The following is a 27,117-nucleotide window of genomic DNA, read 5'->3' on the forward strand; positions in this document are numbered from 1 at the left end:
GGGAATGCAAATTGGTGCAGCCTCTATGGAAAACGGTATGGAGATTCCTCAAAGAATTAAAAATAGAGATGCCCTATGATCCAGCCATCCCACTACTGGGAATCTATCCAACGCACCTGAAATCAACAATCCAAAGAGGCTTATGCACCCCTATGTTCATTGCAGCATTATTCACCATAGCCAAGAAGTGGAAGCAACCTAAGTGTCCCTCGACTGATGATTGGATTAAGAAAATGTGGTATATATATACAATGGAATACTACTCAGCCATAAAAAAAGACAAAATCGTCCCATTTGCAACAACATGGATGGGCCTGGAGCGTATTATGTTAAGTGAAATAAGCCAGAAAGAGAAAGACAAACACTGTATGATCTCACTCATATGTGGAATATAAACCAACACATGGACAGAGAAAACTGGACTGTGGTTACCCGGGAAGGGGGGGTGGGGGGTGGGCACAAGGGGTGAAGGGAGTCATATATGGGGTGATGGACAAACAAAAATGTACAACCCAAAATTTCACAATGTTAGAAACCATTAAAATATCAATAAAAATCAAAAAAAAAAAAAAAAAAAGACCAGAAAAAAAAAAAATGCACCCTTCTTTCGACTTAGCAATTCCACATATAGGACTTTATCTTATGGGTATATTCATAAATGATTGCAGTGATATGCTCTTAAGGACATTTATTACATTCCTGTTTATTATAGAGAAAAAATGGAAAAAACTATAAACATCCACTGATAGAGGATTAAACTAAGGTACCTCTGCACAATGGAATACCCTTCAGCTGTTAGAGAGAACATGGTGGGCCTACAACATATTTTGGAGATCTTATATCACCAAGATATGTTAGGTCAGAACAGAAAAAGGGAAGTGCAGAGCAATATATACAGAGTACTCTCATTTGGATTAAAATAAATAAAAGGTATATGCCGATACACATGTTTATATGTATAGAATATATGCAAAGGAATGCATAAGAAACTACTCCAGTGATTTCCTTTAGACAGAAGTCCTGGGAGCCTGAACAGGAAGGGAGACTTACTGTTTATCCTACCTTTGTGTATTGTCAGAATGTTTTATGATACCCATGAGTTACTTTTATAATTGTCAAGAAAAAATAACCAAACCAATTGAAGCTACTCATTTGTAGTTAAAAGACGAAATTCTGTTCTAAGTTTTGTGTGTGCATGTGTTTGGACTGATATAGTGTTTTACTGATATGTATTCTACTGATATGGAAATCCTATTAACTATCCAAGAAATGGCTTTCAGGCTTGGTCACCCATTTAGATGGTTCAAGCCTAAACCGGGGTCCTGCCGTGCTTTGATCGAGGTTCGGTCTGAGCTAGCTGGTGGACCAGGGAGCCCTGTCCTTCCCTAGTGCTTGAAGAACTGGTGGTCTGGTTCTGTGTTCTTCTCTCGCCTGTAGCATCAGAATACAAAAGCCCACAGAGTGAGGCCTGGGTTCTCGATGCACTCTTAGAACCCAGCTCCCCTTTCCCCACCCCCCACTGGTTAGCAGGTGTTCTCCAGGAGAGAGACCACACAGTCAGGTGGTCCTGAGGGAAGCATGACTAAAATAAGCCCTCCAAATGAGTGAGTAAATCTGCATGTTTCCTGTGGGGACTGTCAGGACAGCTTTCATGTGTATGGAATTTGGGGCACAATCTATCCTGTCTGTCTCTGAATCCTTGGTAGCTCAAGAGGGCTCCGAGGAAGGAGTCAAAGAGGTGGGAGCCTATGGAACAAGCAGCATGCACAGCTGACCTATGGTTTCTAATAATTGGACATCAGAATTCAAAACGGCTGTATTTTTTTCTCCCTCATTCCCTCTCACCCCTTCCATTCCTTTTCCTTCTCTTCCTCCTTTTTTTTCTGTTTAGAGTTTTTATTAGTTTTTGTTTTAAATTTCGTTTTAAAATAAAAGTTCTACTTGCACATAGTTTAGAGAGTCAAATAGTTCTAGAAGGCTTGTCACAAACATGCGTGTGCACGCTCGCGCGCGCGCACACACACGGTCCTGGATTTCTCCTGCCCCATGTTTTCTGCTTCCCAGAGTAGTAATTTAGCTGATTAGAGTCATTCTAATTTAATTCTAATTATTAACTTAGCTGATTCTTTTGATATTTACTTCTGTATCGCTAACGTGCTTATATTTATGCTACTTGAATTTTTCATTTTTGGCATTGTCTATTGACTTCTCACTATGAAGGATGAAGATTTATCTCTTTTTCATCACTACCCACACTTCCCGTCTCTCATCTTTCCAAAATACTTATAGCATAATTTTATTAGATAAATTATTTTGACCCTGAAAACACTATTCACAGCTGAGCTGTAATGACTTGTACTTTCCTGACCAACATTTCCTTTCTGGAGTTCATTATCTTTTTCCCCTCCTCTGCCCAATTTTTAACATATACATCACTAATTCAGCACCAAAATCTCCCACAGTTGAATAAAATAATAAAATGTATTTCAGAGTTATTTTCACAATCCTTACTCTATCAATTTCGCTTTCTTGAAGAAATCTCTCCTGGAACCTTCTGAACTGGGTTGGGTGCTTTTAGATCTGCTGTGTAGCTATTGTTTGGGTTTCTTCACTAACATCTTGGCGAGTCCTTTCATTTTCTTTTCTGCTGGATCTCCTGTTTCCTGGATCCCATATCCTCCTCTTTTCTTGGATTACTTCCTCATTTTGGTGGAGCATATTTTTTTCCATTAACTTACAAAGAAGCAAGCAATTTTTTTGTGACCTTGAATGTGTGAAAATGTATTAATTTTATCCTCATGCTTAACTGATGATTTGTCTGGGTATAGAATTCTAGGTTGGAAATAATTTTCTCTCAGAACTTTGATAGCCTTGTGCCACATCTTCAAACTTTTAGTGTTGCTAAGAAGGCCATTATATGGAATCTGTTTCTATCTCTTTCTCTACTATAGGACCTTTTCTTTGTCCCTGTTGTTTTGAAATTTCATGATGCAATTCCTTGGTGTGGATATATTTTCCCTTATTGTACAGAGCACTTAGTGAGTTTTTTCCATCTTGAATCTCATGTCTGTCGATTCTGGTTGTTACTTGTGAAAATTGTTTCCTTGATTGTCTCCTCTCTCATTTTTCCCCTTTGAATGTTCTACCTCCCCACCCCCCTGGAACTCCTATTATTCAGATGTTGGATCTATGAACTGTTACCCCATATTCTTATTCTTTCTCCTCTTTTCCATCTTTTTGTCCTCTATTTTCTAAGACATTTCTTTAACTTGAATTCTGAAGTTTTTATGCATTTTGTTTCTGCCATCATTTTTTTTAAGTTCCAAGAGCTCTTGTTTTCTAAACGTTTCTTTTTAAAATAGCATCTTGTTCTTGTTTCATAGATGTAATATCTTCTCTGAGAATATTATAGTTTCACTAAAGTTTCCTCTTTCTTCCCTATTTGTTTTGGTCTCTATATTTCGTATTAGGTAATTTCTACAAATGCCTGGTGATTCTTGATTGCTTCCATTTAAGAGTAGAGGTAACTAAAAAGCTGACTTGAAATCTCTATTTACTTGGGTGGGGCTGTTTAAACTATGAATTTCATGTAGCATAATCTAGCTGGGATGTTTTCTTAGGAAACCGTCAATGTTGGTGTCTTGTGGACTTTTCTCTTGGACTAATCAGATTGCTCAGAGAAATCATCTCCAGTCCTCTGCCTGGAGGATATATGTCTGGCTCCCAGCATTCTGGGAGTTTAGGAGGGGAAGAAGGCTAGCCATCCTTATTCAGTGTGTATGTTGCTAGTCTTCTCAGACTATCGTAACAAAATACCACAGACTGGGTGGCTTAAGCAACAGAAATTTATTTTCTCACAGTTGTAGAGGCTGAAAGTCTGAGATCAAGGTGTCAGCAGGGTTGGTTTCTGGTGAGGCCTCTCTTCCTGGGCTTTCAGAAGGCCACCTTCTTCCTACATCCTCACATGGTCTCTCTTCTGTGTGCATGGAGAAAGGGAATGCTCTGGTGTCCTCTCTTCTTCTCCATGTAAGGACAATGGTCCTATTGGATTAGGGTCCCAAACTTATGACCTTATTTAACCTTAATTACCTCCTTAAAGGCCCTATCTCCAAATATAGTCACATCAGGAGTTAGACCTTCAACATGTGAATTTGGGGGGGACATAATTCAGTTCATAACAGTATGTAAAATTTCATTTAATTTTTCTGTTTTCATTCTGATACTCTCACTTTCAAATGTGCTTGGTAATCTCAAGACTGTTTCATCCTCTCCAGAAAATAATCTTTGAGTCTTCTGTTGAAGTGGTGACAAGGCTGTCACCTGACTATATAGAATGAGGATGAGTATCTGAAGGCTTGGATGTTTCTTAAACAGATTATAAACAAATCCTCCTTTTTAAAAATGCACATTCACCCCCACTTCCAGAGGTAATGTTGCTGCCAATTCCTGACCAGTTGATTTTTGGCTTTTGTTACTGTTGATTTAGGACTAAGTTTTTCAGGTCTGCTAAATTAGTTACCATTTATCCAGCTTCTAAAATGTTCTTGCTATTATAATCTCTCTTGTTCATTTTGTCCATGGGGATTATACCTTAAAAACATTTTTTTGTTGTCAATTAGCAGGGTTTCTGGAGTGAGTAGAGGTAAATGTATGTTTGTTTAGTTGCCCATCTTTAACTGGATGCCGTATGTCTCCTTCTCTTGAAAGCCAATGGAAGCCCATCTGATGAGTTAGATTTAATTCCCAGTCCATTTCTCCCCCAAATCTGGTGTTTCCACAAAATGTCTCTATCACATCCAAATGTGTTTCACTTTGACACATTGCTTGACTTTTGAGGTCTAATAATCTGACATCACTTGATCAAAAGATAGGGAGCACACTCTGGGCTAATCACAAATATGCAAACCTCTTTAATAAACTCAGAAAATGATTTGTGCTTTGAGTTGAACAAAGCCTCTCCATTTTCCTGAGCACCATTTCCCTATATTTTAAAACTTGATATATTTCCGGGGGAATCTAATCCATATGTTTCTTATATTTTTTTTTTGCTTTTAATACATCATAATATTGCTTCATAAAGCACTATTTAAGTCAACATTCTTTATTAACTTTTTTCTTAAGTAAGCCTTTTTCCTTAGCTTTTATTTAGAACCATATTTTTTTCAAAACTTCCCAACCACAAAGTTGAATTTAACTCCAAAGATCTGAGTTTCGTTTGAAATTTTGACTTTTGTTGGGATCTAATTAGGACAGACCCATGTTTTCTAAAATCTTGTGGGCTCCGTTTCCCAGCTGAGCAAATCTGCACCCAGAACCCACTCCATAAAGCATCTTATTCCGTGGTACTTTGGGCCAGAAAGAAAGCACATACCTGCAGCATACTTCTGGTTGAGGTCTACTATGCCATCGAGGAGACAAGAGTAGAAGGATGATATGCCCCTGGCTTGGGGAGTTCACAATAGCATTAGGGAGACTAGGAAAGAAGGAAAGGGTCTATCATTTCTTCGCTTTCCACTATGTGCCAGGTAATGGACCAGTCACTTTGCCATTATTGTCCTATTTAAACTAAGGATAAACATGTATTTTATCTAAATTTAATCATCATAATAAGCCTTCAGGATAAATATAATTATTATCCCCATTTACAGAATAAGGATACTGAAACTCAAAAGGTTACTTAACGTGTCCAAGGTTGCACAACTAATGAGTAGTAGAGAGGCTGATTTAGAATGCAGGCAGGATTCCAACATGTGAAAAGCAGGAAAATGATGAGGTACCTGACATGGAGTGAGTATTCAGTAGTGATTGTGAAATTAATGTAATGGGGCCAACGGTATATACTGTGAGACTGAGAGATTTATGAGGGGTGCCACCATTAGGGAAGATGTCCTAGAGGAGACTGTCACCCCAAATCTGTCTCAATCTGTACTGCTGTCATGTCAGCCCAAGTCACTGTTATCTCTTACCAGATACGTGGTAAAGCCTGCCAGCTGCTCTCCTAACTTTCCTTCTCACCCTATTACTCTCCATTCTCCATATAGCAGCCAGCATGATTTTTTGTTGTTGTTGTTGAACTCAAGGTAAAATTTACCTACAGTAAAATGCACACAGCTTAAGTGTGTAATCTGATGAGTTTTGACAAATGTATACACCTGTGTAACCAACACCAAAATCAAAACATAGAACATGTTCATCACCCCAGAAAGTTCCCTTATGTCCCCTTGCCATCAATGACCACCTCTGGTAGGCAACTATTCTCATTACTATAACCATAGATTAGTTTTGTATGTTCTTGAGTTTCATATAAACGAAATCACATGGTGTATACTCATTTGGGTCTGGTTTCTTTCACTCAGCATAATGTTTTAAGATTCATCCATGCTGTTCTGAGCATTAGTAGTTCACTTTTGAAATTGTTGAATAGTGTTTCCATTGTTTAAAAATTCCACAGTTTATTGGTTTTCTTGTTGAAGGAGATTGAGTTGTTACAGTTTTGGGCTATTATGAATGAAGCTGATACAAACAATTCTTGTACAAGAGATTTTGTGGACATATATTTTTATTCTTTTGGGTAAGTAACTAAGAGTGGAGTTGCTGGTCATAAATAGATATATGTTTAATATTTTAAGAAAATGTCAAAATTTTTCCCAAGTTGTTTCACCATTTTATGTTTCCACCAGCAGTGTATGGAGGTTCTTTTTGATCCTCTTCCACTAGACACTAGAATGGGTAAAAATGAAAAAGACTGATAACACCCAATGATAGAGAGGCAGAAGAGCTGGAATAATTGGATATTGATATGGGAAAAATAAAGCTTGACCCTATTATCTATTTCAAATTAATATTTGCATATGGTGTGAGGTAGGAGTCAAGGTTCATTTTTCACCATATCAATATCCAGTTGTTCTAGCGTTGTTGTTATTTTTTGTTATCTAGCACTATTTTTTTTTTTTTTTGTGAGGAAGATCAACCCTGAGCTAACATCCATGCCAATCCTCCTCTTTTTGCTGAGGAAGACTGGTCCTGGGCTAACATCTGTGCCCATCTTCCTCCACGTTTTTTTATGTGAGACACCGCCCTAGCACGGCCTGACACCCTGCACCTGGAATCCCAACCTGGTCTGCCAGCAGCAGAGCGTGCGCACTTAACCCTTACGCCATGGGGCCGGCCCTACCTAGCACTATTTTTAAAAAAGACTTTCTTTTTCAATTGTACTTCCTTGACTCTTCTGTCAAAAAATCATATGTGTGAGAGTCTATTTCTAGGTTATCAATTATATTCCATTGATATATCTAATGATTTTTGTACTAACACTACACTGTCTTAATTATTATAGCTTTATAATAAGTCTTAAAAATCAGGTAGTGTGAGTCCTCCAAATTTGTTCTTTGTCAAGATTGTTTTGGCTATTCTAGGTCCTTTGAGTTTCCAAATAACTTTTAGAATAAACTTGCCAATATCTATAAAAGAGCTTGCTGGGATTAGGGCGGTGTTGAATTTATAGAACAATTCAAGGAGAATCGACACCTTAACTATATTGAGTCTTCCAATCCATTAATATGGTATAGCTCTCCATTTATTTAGTGCTTCTTTAATTTCTCTCCTATATTGTAGTTTTCAGTGTGGAGTGTAACTTTTATTACATAATCTTTTATTAATTTATTCCTAAATATTTTGTGTTTTATGAAGCTATTGTAAGTGGTATTGTGTTTTAAACATCATTTTTAATTGCTTGGTACCAGGTTATAGCAATGCAATTGATTTTTGCATTTTGACTTTTATTCTGTGACCTTGCAAATTCCTCTATTAGTTCTAGGAGTGTGAGGTTTTTAGGGGGTATATTCCTTTCAATTTACCGTACAAACAATCATATCATCAGGAGAGAGGCAGTTTTCTTTCTTTCTTACCATCTTTATACCCTATTTATTTGTTTGTTTATTGACTTAGCTTTATTGCACTGAATAGATCTCCAGTACAGTGTTGAATGGAATTAGTGAGAGTGCATATCCTTTCCTTGTTCTCTATCTTAGGGATGAAAGCTTTCGATATTTCACCATTAAACATAATATTAGTACTGTTAGCTCTCGTTTTTTTGTAGGTGCTCTTTGTAGTAGGCCATCCCTAAGATGGCCCCCAAAGATCCCCACCTCCTTTTATTCACACCCTTGTGTAATCTCCTTTCCTTGAGTGTGGGCTGGGCTTATTGACATGCTTCTAATGAATAGAACACAGCAGAAGTGATGGGGTGTTATTTTAAAGTCTAGGTCATAAAAAGACTGTGGCTTCCATCTTGGAGTTCACTCTCGCTTGCTAGTTTGCCCTGAGGGAAGCCAGATGCCATGCTGTGAGCTGCCCGATGGAAAGGCCAATATGGAAAAGCACTGAGGGAGGCCTCCAGCCAACAGTTAGTGAAGAACTGAGGTCCTCAGTTAACAGCCCATGAGGAACTGAATCCTGTCAATAGCCACGTGAGTGAACTTGGAAGTGTGTCCTCTGCCAGTTGCATCTTCGGAGGAGACTGAAGCCCCAGCTGACAGCCTGACTATGACCTCTTGAGAGACCTCGAGCTATAGGCACTCAATTAAGCCACACCCAATTAAGCCACACCCAGATTCCTGACCGCAGCAGCTGTGAGAGAATAAATGCTGGTTTTCCCCTTTCATTCCTGGTTTACTAAGAATTTTCATCATGAATTGGCACTGACTTTCGTCAAATGCTTTTTTGTACCGATTGAGATGATTATGTAGTTTTTATCCTTTATTCTGTTAATATCGTGAGTTTGATTTTCAAATAAGCCCCACCTAGTCATAATGTATTATCCTTTTCATATATTGTTGGATTCAATTCGCTAATATTAAGGATTTTTGCATCTGTGTTTATGAGGGATATTGGTCTATGGTTTTCTTGTTATTATTGAGATATAATTCATATATCATAAAATCTACCACTTTAAAATTAATTTACAATTCAGTGGTTTTTAGTATATTCACAAGATGTGCAACCATCACTACTATCTAATTCCAGAACATTTTCATCACCCCAAAAAGAAACACTGTACCCATTAGCAGTCACTTCTCATTCTTCCCTTCTCCAAGCCCCGGGCAACTACTAAGCTACTTTCTGTCTCTATGAATTTGCCTATTCTGGACATTTCATATAAGTGGAGTTATATAATATGTGGCCTTTTGTGTCTGGCTTCTTTTATTTAGCATACTATTTTTAAGATTCATCCATGTTGTAGCGTGTAACAGTACTTCATTCCTTTTTATGGCTGAATAATATTCCATGGTATAGATATGCCACATTTTCTTTACTGGTTCATCAGTTATGGACATTTGGATTGTTGTCACTTTTTGGTTATTATGGATAATGCTGCTGTGAACATTTGTGTACAAGTTTTGATGTGGACATATATTTTCAATTCTTCTAGGGGTATACCTAGGAGTGGAATTTCTGGGTCACATGGTAAAGTCTATATTTAACTTTTTGGGGAACTGCCAAACTATTTCCCACAGTGGCTATACCATTTTACATTCCCACCAGAAATGTATGAGGGTTCTAATTTCTCCATATCTTCACCAACACTTGCTATTATGTCTTTTTTATTACTGCCATGCTAGTGGGTGTGACATCTCATTGTGGTTTTGATTTGCATTTCTCTGATGGATGATGATGTTGAGCATTTTTTCCTGTGCTTATTGCCATTTGAATACATATCTTCTCTGGAGAACTGTCTCCTTAGCTCCTTTGCCCATGTTTTAAAAAACATGGGTTGTCTTTTTATTATTGAGTCATAATATTTTTTCAATATATTCTAGATAAAAAATCCCTTATCTATATATAATTTGCAAAAATTTCCTCCCTTTCTGTGGGTTGTCTTTTCACTTTATGGATGGTACCCTTTGAAGCATAAAAGATTTTAATATTCATGATGTCTAGTTTATCTATTTTTTTCTTTTGTTTCTGTTGGAGTCATATCTAAGAAACCATTGCCTAATCCAAGGTCATGAAGATTTATGCCTAAGCTTTCTTCTAAGGCCTTTACAGTTTTTGCTCTTACATTTAGGTTTTTATCCATTTCAAGTTACTTTTTATATAGAATATGAAGTAGGGATCCAAATTCATTCTTTTGCCTGTTGATATCCTGTTGTCTCAGCATCATTTGTTGAAAAACTACTCTTTCTCCCATTGAATTGTCTTGACATTCCTTGTCGAAAATCAATTTGCCATAGATATATGGGTTTTTTTGTGGACTGTCAGTTCTAGTCCATTGGTTTATATGTCTATTATTATGTCAGTATTACACTTTCTTGATTACAGTAGCTTTGTAGTAAGTTTTGAAATTGGGAAGTGTGAATCTTCCAACTTTGATATTCTTTTTCAAGATTGTTTTGTCTATTCTTAGTACCTTGCATTTCCATGTGAATTTTAGAACTTGCTTGTCGATTTCTGCAAAAAAGCAGCTGGAATTTTGATGGGGACTGTGTTGAATCTGTAGATTAACTTAGGGAATCTTGCCATCTTAACAATATTAAGTCTTTCAATTCGTGAATGGGGGATATCTTTGCATTTATTTAGCTCTTCTTTAATTTCTTTCAATGATGTTTTGTAGTTTGTAGTTTTCTTATATTGACTTTGTTTTTTTGTATCAGGGTAATAATGCTGGCTTCAAAAAATTAGTTGGAAATTGTTCGCTTATTTTCTATTTTCTGAAAGATTAATGTAGGATTGGCATTATTTTTTTCCGTAAGTATTTGTTAGATTCACCAGTAAAGCCCTCTGGGCCTGAAATGTTGGGAATATTTTAAATTATGAATTCAGTGTTCTTACAGGATATACGGTGCTATACATCAAAAAAGTTTATTTTATTGTGTGTTAATTTTAAAAATATAGGGCTATTCAGATTTTTTATTTTTCTTAGTTCTGGTAATCAGTATCTTTGAAGGAACTTCTCCATTTCTTTGTAACTGCCACATTTATTGGCCCATAGTTGTTTATAATATTCCTTTAGTCTCATTTTAATAACTGTAGGACCTGTAGTGATGACTTCTCTGTTACTCCTGGTATTGGTAATTTGTCCCTTTCCTCTTTTCCCTTAAAAATCTAACAAGTCTAACTTTGATTTTTTCAGATTATCCACTTTGGATTTCATTGATTTTCCTTTATTGTTTGTTCATTTTCTATTTCATTGATCTTTGCTCTTATACAGTCATGTGTCACTTAATGATGGGGATAAGTTCTGAGAAGTGCGTCATTAGGTGATTTCATTGTATGAACATCATAGAGTGTACTTACACAAACCTGGGTGGTATAGCCTACTACACACCTAGGATATATGGTACTAATCTTATGGGACCACCATTGTATACGCAATCCATTGTTGACAGAAACATTGTTATGTGGCACATGACTGTATTTATCGTCTTCCTTTTAATTATTTTGAGTTAACTTTACTCTTATTTTTTTAGCTTCCAAAGGTAGAAGCTTCAATCTTTATTTTAGACCATTCTTCTTTTCTAATATAAACATTTGAAGCTATAAATTTTCCTTTAAGCATGACTTTAGCACCGTTACACAAATTTAGATATGATGTGTTTTTATTTTCATTAAGTTAAAAATATTTTCTAGTGTCATGTATTTTGAGGTTCTGTTATTTGGTGCATCCTTATTTAGGATTATGTTTTTAAATTAATTGATGCCTTTATCATTATGAAATTGTCCCTCTTTATTAGGCATTATTCCTTATCCTAAAGTCTACTTTGTCTGTTGCTAATAAAGCTGCTTCAACTTTCTCATGATTAGAGTTTGTCTGAATATATTTTTATTTTTAATATATCTGTGTCTTATTTTAAAGTGGGTTTCTTGTGGAGAATATATAGTTATGTTTTGTTATTTTATCTAGATTGAGGGTCTCCTCTTAATTGGACTGTTTAGAATTAGATTTAATGTAATTATACATATGGTTGATTGCGTTTAAATGTACCATCTAGCTATGTCTCTTTCTGTTTATTTTGATGGCTTTATACCTTTTTAAAAGCATTGTTTCCTGCCTTTCTGGGGCAATTGAATATTTTTAATGATTTTATTTTATCTCCACTCACGGCTTGGTAGGTACACCTTCATTTTACTGTGGTTTTCATTTTTAGTGGTTGCTTTAGGTTTTAAAATATGCATCTTAAACTTGTCGCAGTCTGTCTTTAAATAACTATATGCACTTCATTTACAACGTAAGAACTTTCCAGCAGTATAGTTCCATTTACTCCTTCCTATCCCTTGTGCTATTTTTAAATTACATTTTACTTCGACATATGTCATACATCCCCAAATATCTTTTTTTGCCTTAAACAGTCAAGTATCTCTTAAAGAAATTTTTTAAACTTTTAATTTTATAATAAACTTGAGACTTACAGAAGAATTGTCAAATTAGTACGGCGAGTTCCTATATATCTTCACCCAGCTTCCCTTAATGTTAACAAACATCTCGCATAACCATAGTACAATTATTAAAACTAAGAAATTAAGATTGATACGGTACTGTTAACTAAACTACAATATATTCAAATTTCACTAGTATTTCTACTAGCATCCTTTTTCTGTTCCAGGAGCCAATCCAAATTCCAACATTGCACTTAATTGTCGTGTCCCAGTCTCCACCAATCTGTAACAGTTCCTCATCTTTACTTGTTTTTCATGGTCATGACACTTTTGAAGAGTTATTTTGCAGACTGTCCCTCAATCTGGACCTAATGTTTTCTCACAATTACATTGAGGTTGTGTGTTTTTGACAAAGATGCCTCAGAAGTGATGTGCCCTTCTCAGTGATCCCATCAGGGGGCACATGATTCTTATTACTGGTGGAGTTAACAATGATCACCTACTCGAGGCAGTGTCTGCCAATATTCTCCACTGAAAGTTACTATTTTCTCTAATAAAAATCTTGGAAGAAATACTTTGAGACTATGCAAATATCCCATTTCTCCTCAAACTTTCTTTTGCTAAATTTAGCATCCATCGATGGACCTCGTCTGCAACACTTACTGTGGTGTTCTAATGGTGATTTTCTATTTCCCTCTTCCTTCTGCTTGTATTAAATGGAATTCTTCTGTAAGGAAGAGCTGTCCCTTTCCCCCCAGTTATTTGTCTATCTACCTATCTATCTAATCAGTATTGACTCATGTATATTTATTTTATGCTGTAGGTTAATATGGTGTTATGCATTTTGTTGCTCAAGTTGTTCCAGCTCCCGCCTTTCGGAGCTCTTTGAAGTTGGTTCCTGTGCCCCTTTCATATGTCCTCATCCTTTTTTGAGTGCTTCTTTACTTTTTGGCACTGAAGATGCTCCAGGCTTCTCTGGTATTTTCTCTGCCCCAGTGTTGGAATTAACCCGTTGTCCAAGGATCCCTGATTGTGGTGGTGGTTGTTTTTGTTTTTAATTGAAGAATAATATTTAGAAGATAAGATCTGGACAGTAAATAGCCTCATTGCTACTGGGATGTCACTGTTTCTAGGCTCTATCAGTGCACAGAACTTAGAAATGTACTTATGTATACTAACCCATGCATACACTCACTTATATTTATTTTTGTATCTAAGTTAATATGTTTTAAAAACTATTAGTTCATATTGATACCTCTAATTCCAAGCCAATGCCACAGTGTTCATTCTGACCTTCCCAATTTGCTTATTTGTAACTGCTTTTTCAGATTGTTAGAAACCTAATTTTCATTATTTACAATATATCTATTTATTTGTTCAACTCTAGTGTATATACAGAGTTGCTTCAAAATTGCTAACCCATACCTCTGTGAGAAACAAATTTGCTAACTACAATATAGGATTTGAGTAGAGTTCTTTTTAGCTTTACAGCATCTGGTCAAAATATAACTTTTGAAAGTTACTTAGTCTAGCCCTTTTCTTCCCCATCCCCTTCGGTGTGCGTGTGCTATTTTTGGTATTACACTTAGGTTCATTTGTTACAGTTTGTATTCCATCTTGGGTTCTCTCTCACCACATTCTGGTTTATTTTATATAAATTTACATGCTCTTTGTAAAATTTGCTCTTTGTAGTGTACCGTTCTAAGAATTTTGACAAATGCATAGAGTCATGTCTTCACCATCACAGTCATGAGACAGGTGGTTCTATCACCCCCCAAATTCTCTTGTGCTGAGGGGGAGTGCTTCCCCACCGTCTGTCCCTGACAACCACTGATTTTTTATTTATTTGCCTTTTTCAAAATGTCGTAAAAATGGAACCATACACTATGTAGCTTTTTTGGATCTGGCTTCTTTCATTTACCAAATGCATTTAAGATTCATCCATGTTGTATGAATCAATAGTTAGTTCCTTTTTATTGCTGAGCAGTATTCCATGTTCTAGTTGTACCATTGGAATGGTGTTTATCCATTCACTGCTTAAAAAGCATCTGGGTCGTTCTCAGCTTTTGGTGATGATGAGTAAAGATGTTATATAAACATCCAAGTACAGGTTTTCATGTGAACATAAGTTTTTATTTCTCGTGGGTAAAATACCTAGGACTAGGATTATTTGGTCTTATGGTAACTCTGTGTTTAACTTTATCAAAAGCTGACAAACTGTTTCCGCACTGGCTGTTTCGTGTATTTCCGCCAGCAATGTATGGGAGTTCCTGTTGTTTTGCACTCTTGTCAGCAGTTGATATTGCCATTTAAAAAAATTTTCAGGCATTCTAATGAGTGTGTAGTGATCTCATTGTGGTTTTCATTTGTATTTATCTAATGATGAATGATGTGGAGCATCTTTTCGTATGCTTATTTGCCATCTGTATATCTTTAATGAAGTGTGTGTTTAGATTTTTTGCCCATTTTCAATTGGGTTGTTTGTTTTCTTATTGTTGAGTTTTGAGGGTACTTTATATATTCTGGAAACAAGTCCTTTATTAGAAATGTGATTTGCAAATATTCTCTCCCAGTCCATGGCTTGTCTTTTCATTCTCTTAGAAGTGTATTTCATAGAGCAAAACTTTTTACCTTTGAAAAAGTCGAATTCATCGATTTTTGTTTTAACGGACCATGCTTTTGGTGTAGCTAGAACATTTTGGAGAGAATTAACATTTGAATAATATTGAGTCTTCCAACCCATAAACATGGTATATTTCTCCATTTATTTAGGTCTTTCTTTTCTTTCATCATTTCTAGGATGATTTGTAGTTTCCATCCACAGATCCTGCACATGTTTTGTTAGATTTACACCTAAGTATTTCATTTTTTGGTGCTATTGTAAATGGTACTGCTTTATTAATGTTGAATTCCAATTGTTCATTGCTAATATCAAGCAATGCAGTTGATTTTTTAATGTTGATCTTGTATCTTACAACTCTGTTACAGTTATTTAGTTGTATGAGCCTTTTTTGTAGATTTTTTAGAATTTGCTGTGTAGACAATCATACCATCTGCTAATAGAGAGTTTTCTGTCTTACTTTCCAATCTGCATGACTTTTATCTCTTTTTCTTGACTTACTGCACTGGGTAGGACTTTCAGTATGATATTGAATAGAAGTAGTAAGAGAGAACATCCTTGCCTTGTCCCTAATCTTAAGAGGAATGCACTTAGTCTTTCACTATTAAGTACATTATTAGTGGTATGTTTTTGTAGATGCCCTTTATTAAGTGAAGGAAATTTGTTACTATTATAACAGTTTGATGAGAGTTTTTATCGTGAATGGATTTTGAGTTTTGTCAAATGCTTTTTCTGCTTGTATTGAGATGATTGTATGGTTTTACTTCTTTAGTCTGCGAATGCAGTGAATTACATTGGTTGACTTTCAAATGTTGATTCAGCCTTGCGTTCCTAGGATAACACCACTTGGTTGTGATGTCTTATTCTTTTTATGCACTGCTGGATTTGACTTCTAGTATTGTGTCAAGGATTTTTGCATCTGTGTTCATCAGGGATATTGTTCTGTAGCTTCTTTTCTTGTAATGTGTTTCTTTGATTTAAATGTTAGGGCCATGCTAGCCTCATAAAATAAGTTGAGAAGTAGTCTATCTTTTTTTATTTCTTGGATGAGATTATGGGGAATTGGTACTATTTTTTTCCTTAAATGTTTGGTGAACATTTAAGGAAGTGAAAATGGGCCTGGAGTTTTATTTAGTTGAAAGTTTTTAACCATGAATTCAATTTCTGTAATAGACAAAGGACCATTCAGGTTATATACTTTTTCTTGAGTATCTTACAAGGAACTGGTTCATTTTATCTAGGTTGTTTAAGTTATAGAAACAGAGTTGTTTGTAGTATTTATTTGTTATCCATTAATGTCTAAAGTCTCTATAGTGATATTCCCTCTTTCCTTCTTGATAATGGTATTTTGCATCTTCTCTTTCTTTCTTGGTCAAGTGGTTAAATAAAATTTACTTGTATTTCAAGGAACTGGCTTTTGGATCCACTGACTTTTCTCTAATTTTCTTGTTTTCAATATCACTGATTTTTGATCTTTACTTTTTCCTTCCTTCTGTTTGCTTTGCATTTAATTTTTCTTTTTTTCTGGTTTCTTAAAATAGAAGCAAAGCTGATTGATTTGAGAACTTCCTTCTTTTCTAATATAGAACCTAATGCTGTACATTTTCCTCTAAGCATTTTTGTTTTAGCTGCATCTACAAATTTTGTTATATTTTACTTTCATGTTCATTCAGTTCAAAATATTTTCTAACTTTCCCTGAGACATCCTCTGTACCTTATGGGTTATTTACAAGTGCATTGCTTCATTTCCACATATTTGGAGATTTTCCAGATCTCTTGAAAATAATTTTTATTCTACTGTTTTTGAGTGGCATGTGCTATAAATGCCACTTAGGTCAAGTTTTTTATGGTGTTGATCCAGTCCTCTATAGCCCTGCTGATTTTCTGTCTATTTGTTTGATCAAGTACTGAGAGAAGAGTGTTAAACTCTCCAATTATAAGGTCTCTAATTATAATCCTGTATTTATCTTTTGTTCCTTTCAATTTTTTGCTCCTGTTAGATTTCCTTCATACATTTTGGAGCTCTGTTGTTAGGTACACACACAGTGAGGATTACTGTTTTTCTGATGAATTGACTCTTTAATCGTTATGTAATCTCCCTCTTTATCTCCAGTCATTTTCCTTCGTGTTGAGTCCACTGTCTGATATTAACATAGCCACTGCAGCTTTCTTTTGATTAGCGTTTGTTGAATATATGTTTTCTCTTTCTATTACTTTTAACCTATGCATGTCTTTATATTTAAAGTAGGTTTCTTGAATGCAACATATAGTTGGGACTGTTTTTTAAAATCCAGTCTGACAATCTCTGTCTTTTAATTGATGTATTTAGACCATTACTTTTACTGTCATTATTAATATTTACATTTAGGTTGACCATTTTATTATTTTTCTGCTTGTCTCCTCTCTTTTTGGTTCTTCTGCACCTCATTTCACACCTTCTTTTGGATTAACTGAAGATTTCTTAGTATTCCATTTTCATTTAAGTGTTTTTTTTTTATTATATCTTTGGGTATTTTTTTAGTGGTTGCTCTATAGGTTAAAATATACATACCTAACTTTTCAGTCTATTTAGAGTTAATATTTTACTATTTCAAGTAAAATATAGAGGCCTTACAACCATAAGGATATCATTAGTCTCCCCTCTTTATGTTATAGTTGTCATAGGTGTTATATATACATACACTAGTCCTTCTCCCAGGGTTCTGTATATTATCATTTTTTCTTTCAACAGTCATGGGTATTTTTAGAAAAAAAATAGTCTATTTACTCTTCCCCTTTCTCTTCCTTCATTCCTGAAGGTCCAAGTTTCCCTCTGGGATCATTTTCCTTTAGCCTGGAAAACTTCCTTTAACTTTTATTTTAGAGCAGTTCTGCTAGTGACAAATTCTCTTAGATTCCTTCACTTGAGAATGTCATTATTTTTCTTTCATTTCTGAAGGATATATTCACTAGAAAAAGAATTCTGGGTTGGCATTTCTTTTCTTTCAGCATTTTAATGATGTTGTTTCCCTGTCTCCAACCTCCATGGTTTCTGATATAAAATCAGCCGTGTTCCAAGTAGTTGTTCTCCTACACATAATGTGTTGTTTTCTCTAGCTGCTTCAAAGATTTACTTTTCTTTATCTTTGGCAGCTTGATTTTGACATGTCTTGGTTTGCTGTTCTTTGCATTTATTCTGTTTTAGGTCTTTTTGACTTCTTTTTTCTAAAAATGTATGGTTTTGTTTTGTTTTACCAAATTTGCCAAGTTTGATATTATTTCTTCAAATATTTTTTTCTATGCTAATCTTTCTTTCTTTCTCAGGGACCCCAGGACCTGGGGGTCCTTTTAATGTTAGACCTGAATGTTAGACCTTTTAAATTGGTATACAAGTTCCTAAAGCTCTTTCATTTTTTTCCTCAATAATTTTTCCTCTGTTTTTTAGTTTGGATAATTTTTACTGATCGGTATTTAAGTTCACCGATCCTTTTTTCTGTCATCTCCATCTAATTATTGAACATGTCCAGTGGTTTTTAAATTTTCAGATGTGGAATTTATCAGTTCTAAAATTTCCATTTGATCCTCTTTCATAATTTCTATTTCTTTGCTGAGCATGTCTGGTTTTCCATTCATTTCAGGAATATTTATCTTTACCTCACAGAGGATGAGTATCTGGCTGCTTTAAAGACTTTGATAATTCAAACATCTGATTCATCTTGGAGTCAGCATCTGTTGATTGTCTTTTTCCTTGGGAATTGGTTAGATTTTCCTAGTTCCTGGGATGTTGAGCAATTTTGTATTGTACCCATGGCATTCTGTATATTAAGTTGTGAGACTGTGGGTCATGTTAGCATATTCTGGAGAATGTTGATCGTTTTGTTTTAGCAGGCCATCAGCCTGACTAGGTACAAATGACAAGTTCTGTCTCACCTCCTGTGGGCAGCCTTTTCTGTGCCATTTGAGTATGTTCTGCACATGTGCAGCCTGGGGGAGTGAGCTGGGGTTTTGTTGGTTTATACGTGTTATTAGGGATCACCTTTTTCTGATGTCTCCTCTGTAGGATTTCCCCCACACTCTCCAGAGCCCAGGGGCTCCCTTTCCCGGTCCTCTGGCTAGAAAGTTGGGGTTCTCTCAATGTTTTAGCTGCTGACACTGTTGCACAGTTGTGCATGACTGGGCCCATAGAAAAGAGTAAAATGGCCATAGAAATGAGAGGAAAAAAATAGTACTCCTTGCACAATAGGATCCCCGTTTCCCAAAGGGACAGGTTTCTTTCAGGGGTTGTAGGTGTCCCCAATGCCACCATTGCTATGGTAGTGCACTTCTCACACTGAAGCTGGCCCTGGGGCAGGGCCAGAAGAGAAAAAGGAGGTGAAAAACAATGGGGACTCCTCCACACTCACCAGCTTGTAGGATCCACATTGGCCCAAAAGAGGGCATTGCTTGGAGTTTCTGCTTCCTGAAGCCACTCTGTATTTCCCAATTTGACTCACCCTTGGGTTAAAGCTGAGAGATAAAGGGAGGAAAAACAAAAACATAAAACTCATTACCCCCATACTGACTGTACTTCAAGTTCTGACTTGCCTCACCAATCCAGCTGCTGTCATTTACTTCTCAGGATCCTCGGGTAGCTGCTGTCTGAATTCTGTATAGCATTTTTATTTTTTTATTAACTTTGTGTGTGTGTGTGTGTGTGTGTGTGGGAGGAAGATAAGCCCTGAGCTACCATCCGATGTCAATCCTCCTCTTTTTTGCTGAGGAAGATTGGCCCTGGGCTAACATCCATGCCCATCTTCCTCTACTTTATATGGGATGCTGCCACAGCATGGCTTGACAATCAGTACGTCAGTACGCGCCCGGGATCTGAACCTGCAAACCCTGAGCCTCCACAGCGGAGCACACGCACTTAACCGCTTGCGCCACTGGGCCGGCCCCCCAGTATAGCATTTTTAGTTGTGGTCAGTGGGATAGGCTGCAGTAGGCTTACTCCATCTTGGTTGGAGCTGGAATTAAACTAGTTTTTACTTTGGGGTCTTAGCCTGTAGTTTCTGCATTTCATAGCTCACATTTGGGCCCTTACTCCTGTGTGGTTCATGCAGACTCGGAAAACTCAGGCAGACAGATAGGAAGATTCCATTTCTGTACAATAGACAAGTACATTCTTGCCACCTAGATTCATACAAGGTTGGCTCTCTATCTCATAAGCAGCCTGTTGCTTTGATCTGTTTGTGTCAGAGCCTTAGAAATTAATTGGCATAGGTCTCATTGTTTTCTGGGGCAGATAGAGCCAGAAAGACCAAGTACAAGTCTAGTCTCTGCCACCAACTAGCTGTTTGGCAGTGGAAGGGCTGCTTTACTTCTCTGAGCCAGAATTTCCACATCTATAAAGTGTTAAATGAAAATGCCTGACGTGAAGTCTGTTAATTCATTTAACAATTATTTGTTTAGTATCTGCCATGTGCCAGGCATTATTCTAGGCACTGGGTGTATAGTAATGAAGAGAGCAGGCAAAAATTCCTGTCTTCATGAACCTTATATTCCAATGGTGGGTGGTGGACAATAAGAACTATGAGTGTGGGAATTAGATATCATTTATTAAAAGCAAGACAATCATAGTAAGTGCTCAGTATATGCTCTCCACCTAGATGTGGAGTATTAAATGGCACATTCCTCATTGTGTAGGTGCCAGTCAACTTTCCCCAGCATTGGTGATGAGAATTAAAATGAGCCCCAAATAGGCTTGACTTAAAACAAAACTTCTCTGACCATCCCAGTTAGGCACTTACCTCCTGTTTATGTCCAGAAATGGGAGAGCACCAATACTGGACAGACACCCATTGGCAGCATTGCCGGTTGTAACTATTCCAGGCAGATCAGTTATATGTAAGAGATGAGGTTTTACTTAGAAAGATAGGCCTGGAATAAAATCAGAGATCGTTGGGGACAATGAGCTTTTTTTATCTCAAGACTGAAAGGTCATCCTTTGTTCACGCTTGTGGCTACTGTAGTGAAGAATAGATTACCTGCGTTCATTGATTTCTAGGTAATGGCAAAATTACAGTAAGTTAAAATAAGTTGTTGCTGTGTATACAGCAGTTTTTAAAGCACTTTCCTATCCATAGTCTCCTTTAATGCTCACAATATCCCTGGAAGGAGAAGGAGAAGAGAGAGAAGATGGAGAGGGAGAAGGAGCAGGAGGAGAGGAAAGATGGAGATGCTGATGGTGGTGGTGGTGATCCTAACAGCTGTCATTCATGGAGCACACACTATGTCCTAAGCACTTTACACACATTGTCTCATTTAATAGATGAGCAGGATCGAGATTACTATCTTAATTTTACTGCAGAGAAGACTGAGGCCTGGGCAATCAGTGGCTGGGGTAGGTTTAGATCCCAGGCCCAGCCCAGCACTCTCTCCACTGTTCCCTGAGTCTGCCCTGAGGGCAGTCCTATTAGTCTTTTGACTCTAGCCACCTCCCAGAGCACCCCCTCCGGGGACCCGCCAAGCCCTCCTCCCTCCTTCCCACCTCACCTCCCACTGTCTTGGGCACAGGCAGGTTCACAGCATGACCCCTCTGATGCACATGTTTCCTGGGTGGCGAGCTTGCCCCCAGTCCAGGAGCACGGGCTGTGGATTAGTGTTAACACCCAGGGAAGCGTTACGCTGGGCAATTTGACATGGCTGATTCAATCATGGCTGATTCAGCTTAAATGTTTGTTTTATTTCCTAATGTTGTGAATAAAGATGTCCTTGACTCTACTTCTGTCTCCTGTATATGAGGTTCTAGAATGGGGGAGGCTCTGGGGTGGGAGTGAGGAGGATGTGATTAAATTTTTAAAACCTTTTTTTCTTGGTGATGGGCAGACGTTAGGACTTGGCTGATTTCTTTTTGGATGCCATATCAAAAAGCCCCACATCCTTATGAGAGGCCACTCCTCACTGAGCATCCGAAAGGAAGGCCTGGGCGTCCAGGCACCGGTGGGAGCCAAGGCCAGGCTGGCCCCTGACCCACCAGAAAGGAGGGCTGCAGACCATCTGGACACTTGCTTTATCCCTCTTGCCCCAATCCGTCCTTATTCCCATCCCAGATCTCTGCCACCTCTCCCCCGTGGGCTTTCCCATGAGAGCACTGGGATGCGATGTGTGGACACAGACATGGCTCTTTTTTAAAACCGCTTCTTTGGTGTTTCAAGGTTTTGATTGCTCATCTTTGCTTTCCTCAGTGCATGCGCTGCATTAGTCAAAGCAGGCGCTCAAACTGGGAGGCTGTCTCAAGTCCCAGCTTTATTAGTGGGAGATGTTGTCTACTGAGAACGTGCAATTTCAAGGCAGGTGTGAAGGGTTTAGCCTGGCCTCTACCACTTAACTGATCAAGTTAACTTCTCTGAACCCTGGTGCTATGGATTGAATTGTGCTCCCTCCCCCCCAAATGCTGATGCCCTAACCTCTAATCTGATGGAATTTGGAGATGAGGCCTTTGGGAGACAATTAGGTTTAGATGAGGTCATTGTGGGGCCCTCATGATAGTGCCTTATAAGAAGAGACACCAGAGAGCTTCTCTCTCTCTCCTCCTCTCTCTCCCCCTCCCCCTCCCTCCCTTCCCTCCTCCCCCTCCTCCTCCCCCTTTCCCTCTCCCTCTCCCCCTCCCTCTCCCTCTCCTCCTTTCCCTCTCTCTCTCCTCCCCTCCCTCTCCCTCTTCCGCTAACCTCCCATGTGAGGACACAGTGATAAGGTGGCTGGCTGCAAGGCAAGAAGAAAGCTCTCACCAGAACCAAATTATGTCGGCACCCTGATCTTGGACTTTTCAGCCTCTAGAACTGTGAGGAAATAAATTTCTGTTGTTTAAGCACCCCAGTCTATGGTATTTTGTTATGGCAGCCTGAGCAGACTAAGACACTTGGTTTCCTCATCCGTAAAACAGAGGTTAGAATATCTACTTCGTAGACTTTAAAGAATTTGAACTAATTGTATATGTGACTAGTAGCTTGCATATACTAGGCATTTCTTTTCATTAAGATCATCACGATTGTCATCATGATAATTATAAACAACAGCAATTTTAGGGAAAGAGATGTTCCACTGAAGTGAATATCAAGATAATGCGAGTTTATTTTCTTAGGAAACAAACTCTAAAACAAAACACATTTCTAGACCAAGTCATCTATATCACATCTTTTCTGCCTCCTTAAAAAGTATCATGCGGGTCGCCCCAGTGGCACAGCAATTAAGCGCACACGCTCCACTTTGGCAGCCCGGGTTTGCTGGTTTGGATCCCGGACGCGCACCCCCACACCGCTAGTCAAGCCATGCTGTGGCGGCGTTCCATATAAAGTAGAGGAAGATGGGCACAGATGTTAGCCCAGGGCCAATCTTCCTCAGCAAAAAAGAGGAGGATTGGCATCAGATATTAGCTCAGGGCTAGTCTCCCTCACACACACACACACAAAAAGTATCATGAATACTTCATGGTGCATAACATTAGTAAGAGTATGGCTTTATCGAAGTTTTGTTTTGTGTATTTATATATGAAACATAGGAGTGTACTGGAATGTGAGTACTGAAATGTGTGGTAAACTGTATTTCTAATGATATAGGATGTTGAGCGTCTTTTCATCTTGCCATCTGTATATTTTCTTTGGGGTGGTGTCTGTTCAGATCTTTTATCGATTTTCTTTTTTCAAACTGTTCCTCTTTATTTTTATTTTTTTTTGTGAGGAAGATCAGCCCTGACCTAACATCCATGCCAATCCTCCTCTAAATAATTCTTCTTTAATTAATTTTGGGGGGCAGAAAATATTCTTTTTTTTTGCCAGTTTTATTGAGAAATAATTGACATACATCACTGTATGAGTTTAAGGTGTACAGCATGATGGTTTGATTTACATATATTGTGAAATGATTGCCACACTAGGTTTAGTTAACATCTATCATCTCAAATAGATACAATAAATAGAAAAGAGGGGCTGGCCCTGGGGCCTAATGGTTAAATTCAGCGTGCTCTGCTTCAGTGGCCCGGGCGCAGATCTACACCACTCATCAGCAGCCATGCTGTGGCGGCAACCCACATACAAAATAGAGGAAGATTGGCACAGATGTTAGCTCAGGGCAAATCTTCCTCAACAACAAAAAAAGAAAAATTTCTCCTTGTGATGAGAACTCTCAGAATCTATTCTCTTAACAACTTTCCTATATATCATACGGCAGTGTTAGCTGTAGTTATCATGCTGTACATTACATCCCTAGTACTTATTTGTCTTATAACAGGAAGTTTGTACCATTTGACCGTCTTCATCCAATTCCACCTTCCCCTACCCCTGCATCTGGTAACCACAAATCTGATCTCTTTTTCTATGAGTTTGGTTGGGGTTTTTTGTTTGTTTGTGTTTTACATTCCACATATAAATGAGATCATACAGTATTTGTCTTTCTCTGTCTGACTTATTTCACTTAGCATAATGCCCTCAAGGTCCATCCATGTTGTTGCAAATGGTAGGATTTCCTCACTTTTTTATGGCTGAATAATAATCCATTGTATATATATACCACAACTTCTTTATCCATCCTTCCATCAATGGACACTTAGGTTGTTGCCGTGTTTTGGCTACTGCAAATAATGCTGCTGTGAACACGGGGTGCACGTATCTTTTCAAGTTAGTGTTTTCATTTCCTTCGGATATATTCCCAGAAGTGGAATTGCTGGATCATATGGTAGTTCTATTTTTAATTTTTTGAGGAACCTCCATACTATTTTCCATAGTGGCTGTACCAATTTACAATCCCACCAGCAGTGCACAAGGGTTCCCTTTTCTCTGCATCATCACCAGGATTTGTTATCTCTTGTCTTTTTGATGATAGCCATTCTAACAGGTGGGAGGTGATATCTCGTGGTTTTAATTTGCGTTTCCCTAATGACTAGTGATGTTGAGCATCTTTTCATATACCTCTTGGCCATTCGTATATCTTCTTTGGAAAAATGTCTATTCAGATCTTCTGCCCATTTTTTAATTGGATTATTTATTTTTTTGCTATTGAGTTGTGTGAGTTCTTTATATATCTTTGATATTAACTCCATATCAGATAGATGGTTTGCAAATATTATTTCCCATTCTGTAGGTTATCTTTTCACTTTGTTGATGCAGATCTTTTACCCATTGTTTTCTTATTGTTGAGTTTTAAGTTGTTTGTATATTTTGGATACAAATCCTTAATCAGATATGTATTTAGCAAATATTGTCTCCCAGTCTGTGGCTTGTCTTGTTTTTCGGTGAGGAAGATTAGCCCTGAGCTAACATCTGTTGCCAATCCTCCTCTTTTTGCTGAGGAAGATTGGCTCTGGGCTAACATCCGTACCCATCTTCCTCTAATTTATATGTGAGATGCCTGCCACAGCATGGCTTGATAAGCGGTGCGTAGGTCCATGCCCAAGATCTGAACCTGTGAACCCCGGGCTGCCAAAGCAGAGCCTGCAAACGTAACCGCCACGCCACCGGGCTGGCCCCTGTGGCTTGTCTTTTTATTCTCTTAACAGTGTCTTTTGCAGAGCAGAAGTTTTAAATTTTAATCAAGTTCAACTTATCAAATTTTCCTTTCATGAATTGTGCTTCTGGTGATGCATCTAAAAACTTGTCAAACGTGAATGGCCCCATATGTGTCAAAGTAACTGAATTTATTTTCAAAAATCTCCACGTAAAGAAAACCCCAGGCTAGATGGTTTCATTGATGAATTCTCTCAAATGTTTAAAGTATAAATAATAAGAATATTATACTAACTCATTCAGAAAATAGAGGAAAAAGAAATACTTCTCAGTTCGTTTATGAGGACAGCGTTACCCTAATAACAAAACCTGACAAAGACGTAAGAAAACTGTGGATCAATATCTCTCATGAACACAAGAGTAATGAGGCACATTAAGGATACAAAAATCCTTAATATAACTTTATCAAATAAAATCCAGCTATGTAAAAAAGGATAACACATCATGACCAAGTAGTATTTAGTTTAGGAATGCCAAGTTAATATTTGAAAATCAATTAACGTAAGTCACGTTAACAGAATGAAGGAGGAAAACTCTATGATTATCTCAAAGACATAGAGATTTGGCATTTGCCAAAATTCAACACTCATCATCATAGTGAAAACTCTCAGCAAATTAGAGAAGGGACTTCCTCAACCTGATAGAGGACATCTACCAAAAACCTACAGCTTACCTCACACCTAATGGTGAAAACTAAGCACTTTCCTCCTAAGGTTAGAAACAAGATAATGTTGTCCACTCTCATCACTTCTATTCAGCATTGAACTGGAAATCCTAGCCAGTGCCAAAGTGAAGTAAAAGAAGTGAGGCATACAAATGGGGATGGAGAAATTAAGATTATCTTTATTTGTGAATAATATAGTAATAATGAATGAATAATGTAATAATAATTCATGTATGTTGAAAATCCTAAGAAATCTATGAAAAAGCGACCAGAACTAATAAATGAATTTAGCAAATTCAGAGGATACAATGTCATTTTACAAAAATCAATTTTTTCTATAGCAGCAAATAATTAGAAAATAAAATTCAAGAGACATTTTCATTCATAATAGCATAAAAACCATAAAATACATTAAGGGAAAATTTAACAGAATATATATAAGACCTCTACACTGAAAACCACAAAACATTTCTGAGAAAATTTAAAGAGGCTTAAATAAATTGAGAGATATGTCATGTTCATGAATTGGGACACTCCATATAGTGAAGATGTCAATTCTCCCCAAGCGATGCAATCCAAATCTGTCGCAGCACATCTTTTTTGTAGAAATTGACAAGTTGATTCTAAAATTTATATGGAAACACAAAGGTCCTAGAATATGCAAAGCAATCTTGAAGAAGAAAAAGTTGGAGAATTTAAACTACCTGATTTCAAAACTTACTATAAAGTACAGCAATCTCTAGTGTGGTCTTGATGTAAGGACAGACGTACAAATCAAAAGACCAGAGCAGGGAGTCCAGAAACAGACCTACATATATGGTTGATTAATTTTCAACCAATTTCCAAGGTAATTCAGTGGAGAATGGATATTCTCTTCAACAATTGGTGTTGGAACAACTGGATAGCTATATGGAAAACAGAAGGCGCCTTAACCCACTATCTTA

This window comes from Diceros bicornis, chromosome 1 (genome assembly GCF_020826845.1).
Source record: "Diceros bicornis minor isolate mBicDic1 chromosome 1, mDicBic1.mat.cur, whole genome shotgun sequence".
Taxonomy (NCBI): domain Eukaryota; kingdom Metazoa; phylum Chordata; class Mammalia; order Perissodactyla; family Rhinocerotidae; genus Diceros; species Diceros bicornis.